This window comes from Nycticebus coucang, chromosome 21 (genome assembly GCF_027406575.1).
Source record: "Nycticebus coucang isolate mNycCou1 chromosome 21, mNycCou1.pri, whole genome shotgun sequence".
Lineage (NCBI taxonomy): Eukaryota > Metazoa > Chordata > Mammalia > Primates > Lorisidae > Nycticebus > Nycticebus coucang.
In genome coordinates this window covers 15076962-15082961 of record NC_069800.1, presented here as the reverse complement: position 1 = coordinate 15082961, position 6000 = coordinate 15076962, and the positions used below count along the sequence as shown (strand labels likewise).

The following is a 6000-nucleotide window of genomic DNA, read 5'->3' as shown; positions in this document are numbered from 1 at the left end:
GGATAATTACAAAATCTGAATTCTGGGCATTTTTGCTAGTGGAAGGCAAGCCAATTTCTTTTCTAATAGACACAGGGGCAACCTTTTCCACACTGCCATCTTATAAAGATCCTCTAGAATGAACAGAGATCTTAATGGGTATTGAAGGTAATGTAATCCACCCTCATGCTACTCCGCCTTTGTGGTGCGCACTTTCTGGACACTCTTTCTCACATTCATTCCTTATTATTCCTTCATGTAATGTTCCCCTACTAGGTAGAGATATCCTCTCAAAATGACAAGCAACCCTGACGTCTCCCTGATCCCCACTATCCATTTTGCCTCTCAGTGTCAGAATACCAACGATGTGCAGTAGGAGTTCTAACACAAAGACCTCACAATGATCACCTCCCAGTCGTATTCCTCTCAAAATAAATAGAATTCGCAGCCCTAGGCTGGCACCCTTACCTCTGAGCGGTAGCAGCCACATCACTTCTCCTAGAAGCCCTGAAACTCACTCACCATGTCCCCATATTTACTTACCCTCCATAATATCCCATCCCTTTTAAAACACCAAAACTTATCATCTTTTATCCTGCTGGCTTCCACCTCTCACTACTCTGGTTACATCCTTTTCCTTTCTGATCCCTCCCCTATAACCACTCCATTCCTCAATCTGACCTCCCCATGGATCCCATCATGCGGGACACCTCTCTTCCTTCTATAACCCCCCATTATACACTCATTCTCATTGCCCTCCAATCCCAACATTCATACCCTTCCCTCAAACAATATCCAATCCTCAAGGCAGCCCTCAGGGGAATTAAACCCCTCATCCTCAAAATCCTGTCAGCTGGTATTCTCAAACCTACCAACTCACCTTATAACATTCCCTATCCTTCCTGTGAAAAAACCAATGGGTTATATTGCTTAGTACAAGACTTATGGGCCATTAATAAAAGTAGTCCCAAATCCCTATACCCTCCTATCTACCATCCCTTCCAATACCTCCCAGTACACAGCCTTAGATCTCAAAGGTACCTTCTTTACCATCCCCATCCATGAGCTCTCCCAACCCCTCTTTGATTTCACCTGGACAGACCCATATTCTTCCATCAGCCAACAGCTGACTTGGACAGTTCTCCCACAAGGATTTAGAGACATCCCTCACTATTTTGGGCAGGCACTTCAGGCTGACCTCCAGCAGTTAACTTTACCAGAAAATTTGACAGTTCTCGAGTATGTAGATGATCTTCTTTTATGCAGCTCCTCTCCCCATGCCTCCTGACAAGACAGCATTCACTTACTGTCCTTCCTCACTACCAAAGAATATAGAGTGTCCCCTTTCAAAGCCCAACTAACCTCTCCCTCTATCCAATACTTTGGCATTCTCTTACAGGGGTGAGAAAAACTCATTCCCTCTGATTGTGTTCAGGCTATCTCCTCCCTACCCCTTCCCCAAACTAAAGGACCTTCTCTCCTTCCTAGGGGTTTTAGGATATTTTAGAGCCTGGACTCCCAATTTCTTGGTCTCAGCTAAACTTCTATACACTGCCGCTAAAGGTTTCCCAACCGACCTTCCAACCAGCAGTGAAAAGTTAACTTGACCAAAGCTGGTGTGGGGGGACCTCCCAACTGGCAGTGTGGAAAAGGTTGCCCCATACCAGCTTTGGTCAAGTTCTTTCTATTCCCTACAATCTTCTCTGTCCCAAGCACTCTCCCTTCGTCTCCCTGATCCCCACTATCCATTTTGCCTCTCAGTGTCAGAATACCAACGATGTGCAGTAGGAGTTCTAACACAAAGACCTCACAATGATCACCTCCCAGTCGTATTCCTCTCAAAATAAATAGAATTCGCAGCCCTAGGCTGGCACCCTTACCTCTGAGCGGTAGCAGCCACATCACTTCTCCTAGAAGCCCTGAAACTCACTCACCATGTCCCCATATTTACTTACCCTCCATAATATCCCATCCCTTTTAAAACACCAAAACTTATCATCTTTTATCTCTGTACCTCATTTACTTCAGCTCTTAATCTTTTTTATAGAAAACCCAGACCTTCAGTTTCTCCCTGGTCAAGCATTTAACCCCTCAAGTCTGTTAACTGCTCTCCACTCACGTATGTCTCATACTTCCCAGAACTCACTTCATGATTGCTAGCCCTTAATCACAGTAACATCACTTCCTTTTCCCAACATTTCCTCTCTTTCTCTTACCCAACCCCAAAGACACCTGGTTTATCAGCAGCAGTTCTTCCAAGCCCACTGCTCACTCACTCCACTGCCAAAACAGGTTTTGCTGTCATGTCTTCTTCCCACATTATCACCTCCATTACTCTGCCCCCGACACTCCTCATAACAGGCAGAACTCTGAGCCCTCACTAAAGCCTTACAGCTCATATGTGGCCACTCCATCAACAGATACACAGACTCCAAGTACGATTTCCACATAATCCATCACTATGCACCAATATGGCAAGAAAGGGGATTTGTTACCATCCAAGGCTTCTTTATCATCAATGCTCCACTCATTAAAGACCTCCTAAATGCAGTTACACTCCCAAAGGAAGCTGCCATTATTCACTATAAAGATCACCAAAGTAAAACAGATCCAATTTCCAAGGGCAACCAAAATGCCAGTATAGAAGCCAAATAAGCAGCACAATGCCCTTACACCTCCCCACCCCCAGAAGGCCGGTACTTGTCTTTCGATAAATTCTCTCCAATATATAATCCGAAAAGCAGAACAATTACTGACATCTTCCCATATGGGGAGAACAGTTCATTCAACAAAGAAAATTTATTCTTCCTTCCTCCCAAGCACAGACTATCCTCTCTTCCCTCCATAACAGCCTCCACGTTGGCTTCAAGCCTCTTCATGCCCTTCTTTTTCTGCTTCTTTCTCACTGACAACTATCTCCCCTTTTAAAACGAATAACCCAGTCATGCACAGTCAGAACTTGAGCCTCACCCCAGGGATCCATAAAAACACCCCCTTTTCCCACACGGGCTTGAGGTCAAACCCCCAGATAAGACTGGCCAACTGACTTCACCCACATGCCTCTTGTCCAAAAATATAAATCGGCTCCGACCCCAACCCACAGCAGAGAAAGTCACAGATCAATTGGCAGGATAATGAGTTCTCTGCAAATCTCCCTTGCCCTGCAGGACTCTATCTCCTCACTGGATTCTGAATAAAACTATATCCACAGAAAAACTTCCAATGCTGGAGGACTCTCAGTGGAAGTCTCAAGTACTGTCCTCCACCACCTTAACACTCACCAGAATCCCTGAAGAGTACACTTCCTGGTAAATGTGTAACAACCCTCCTTGATTTTTCCCCTTTTCTCCATGACTTTTCTCAGGATGCCTGGCTACTCTCACATGTTCAAAATGGGAATGACTTCTTGGAAGCTTTTAAATATCTATGGCTACAAGGCATCTTCTAAGACTCTTTCCCTGAACAAACCCAATTTTTCCTTTTTCTACTTCTTTTTCTTCTGGCTGCCCCTCCTGTCAATTCTGGCGTTTCTGCTCTCCCATTGATCTCGACTGTTAATAGCTCCACGAATTATGGTCTTTCTCATGCTCAGCTGCAGATCAGTAAGTCTCTGCCTCATTTCCGGAATTATTGACCAGGCAGTCACCTAAGGAACAAGGAGGGAAAAAAAGCAATCACTCATTTTCTTTCTGGATATCAACCAGTTCAAACTGAAGATGCAAGAATGTTCCTGTTTGTAAACATTACTCCCTCTCCCCCCACCAATCTTCCTTAGAGGCAGTCTACACCACCTCTCAACCTGCAGGAAGCAGCCAAAGAGACATCACAACCATCACCCCACCTTCTTATAATAGATTAGAAAGACCGAGATGATAAAATCAGGTTTCTGAACCACCCAGGAAGGATCAAGTACATGTCCCTTCCTGGATACAGTGAATGGACCAATTCCTGCCTCTCTAACCCTTTCCTACCCACCTGCCCAGGTAGAACTGGCCTTCCCAGGAAGAACTGAGTGTATATCCCTCCCAGGAAACAATGAATGGACCAATTCCTGCCTCTCTGAACCTTTAAAATCCTTATCCACTGTAGCCCATGTGTGAATTTCTTCCTGGTCAGGAATTTCAGCCCACCTGCACCCAGGTTGAATAAAAGCAAATTGATTGCACAGAACTGGGACTCTTTTCCTTTCATCTCATGCTTCAAAATAATCTTTTATCTGAAGGTCCAGAAGCTCTCACAGAGGTCACCGTGGAACCAGTCTTATTGCACATGTAGACCTCCCAGGAGCCTCTCTGAGAGCCTATAGGGGTGGAATTCAATGTAGATTTAAGCTAATGGCATAATAATTAGCCTTAAGTTTACCTTCCAGACTCAGTTGTACCTGTGAGGCTTAGGATGTGGGCTAGAGCCTTCTACACCCTTTTGCAGTTGGAGTTGCAGAACGTAAGTTCTGATTGGTAGGTTGGTAGGACAGTCCCTCCTCCCCAGGTGTGAGTAATCACTTGGGATAGAATTAAGGTGAGTAGAATCAAGAAGGAGGCTTAGGGGCCCCACCTTTATCTTCCTTCCCTAGGAGAGCTGGATTTCTAACTGTCTAACAAGAGCATTTATTTTTCCTATTTTTCAGTAATCTGAGTATTTATAAACCAATCTTTCTGTATTTGTGGCTATGAATAAGCCTAAGAAAATTTCAGAGCACTGTTACTCAAATAACAATATGTATCACACTTTCCCATTCTGATTATCTTTTAAACTGATAAGGACAGATAACACACTTGATCTTAGTCCAAAGGGCTGAGAAGCAATATTCTAAGTATCTTTTAATAATTGTTATGGGTTGAGTTGTTCCCCCACAAAAACATGTTGAAGTCTTGTCCCCTAGAACCTGTAAATGTAATCTTATTTGGAAACAAGGTTTTTGCAAATATGATGAAGTTAAGTTGAGCTCTTATGGGATTTAGGTACTCACTCTCTAATCCAAGGCTGTCCAACCTTTTTTCATCTGCTGTGTACTGGAAGAATAACAGTTGTCTTGGGCTGGCTCAGTGCCCGTAGCACAGTGGTTATGGCACCAGCCACATACACCAAGGGTGGTAGGTTTGAACCCAGCCCAGACCAGCTAAAACAACTGCAACAAAAAAATAGCTAGGCATTGTGGCGGGCGCCTGTAGTCCCAGCTGTGGGAGGCTGAGGCAAGAGAATTGCTTAAGCCCAAGAGTTGGAGATTGCTGTGAGCTGTGGCACTCTACCGAGGGTGACATAGTGAGACTCTCACAAAAGAAAAAAAAAAAAAAAGAGTTGTCTTGGGCCACATATTAAATACACAAACACTAAGGACATCTGATTAGCAGGGGAAAAAAAATGGTCCAAGTATACTATCTGTGATCCAACACCACAGATAAGCAACTGTCCTTACAAAATCAGCATGCAGCCCTCGGACACAGACTGAACACCCCTGCTAATGGGGTCCTTATGAGAAGAGGGAAATTTGGTCCCAGACAGACACACACAGAGAAAACACCTGGTGACTATGAGGCAGAGATTGAGGAGCGCTAAGGACTGCCAGAGACCACCAGAAGCTAGGAGAGAAAAATGGAACAGATAACCTACTCTGAGCCCCCAAGAAAGAGCCATCCCTGACTGACTCCGGACTTCTGGTCTGCAGAGCCATGAGAGAACAAAGTTCTGTTGTTTTAAGCCACCAAGTTTGTATTCAGAATGATACAAGAGAATGATTCAGAGAGCGACACAGAAACAGCACCAAGTCTATCAATATACCTGATCTCTTTAATTAGACCTTAACTCTTTGCAGGAAAAAGTTGTGACATTGGTAAACAAGGGACGATTTCATAACACCGATAAAGCCCCCTGTGTCTCTGTCCAGCCTGCAGCCATGGTATGAAGAGGATAAACACACACATTCTGCTACCTCAGAAACAGTATTTTGGGGTAAGACCCAATCTAGGAAGCACCTGGAGGTTCCAGGGCCCCCCCGGTCCCTGCCCAGCATCTTCACACACA

The 6000-nt window shown here is 44.5% G+C and overlaps 1 pseudogene; it reads right to left on the bottom strand.

Moving 5' to 3' along the window:
- Positions 1-4609: 4609 nt before the first annotated feature.
- LOC128574419 (uncharacterized) lies at positions 4610-4785 on the bottom strand (annotated as a pseudogene).
- Between the last annotated feature and the right edge of the window lie 1215 nt (positions 4786-6000).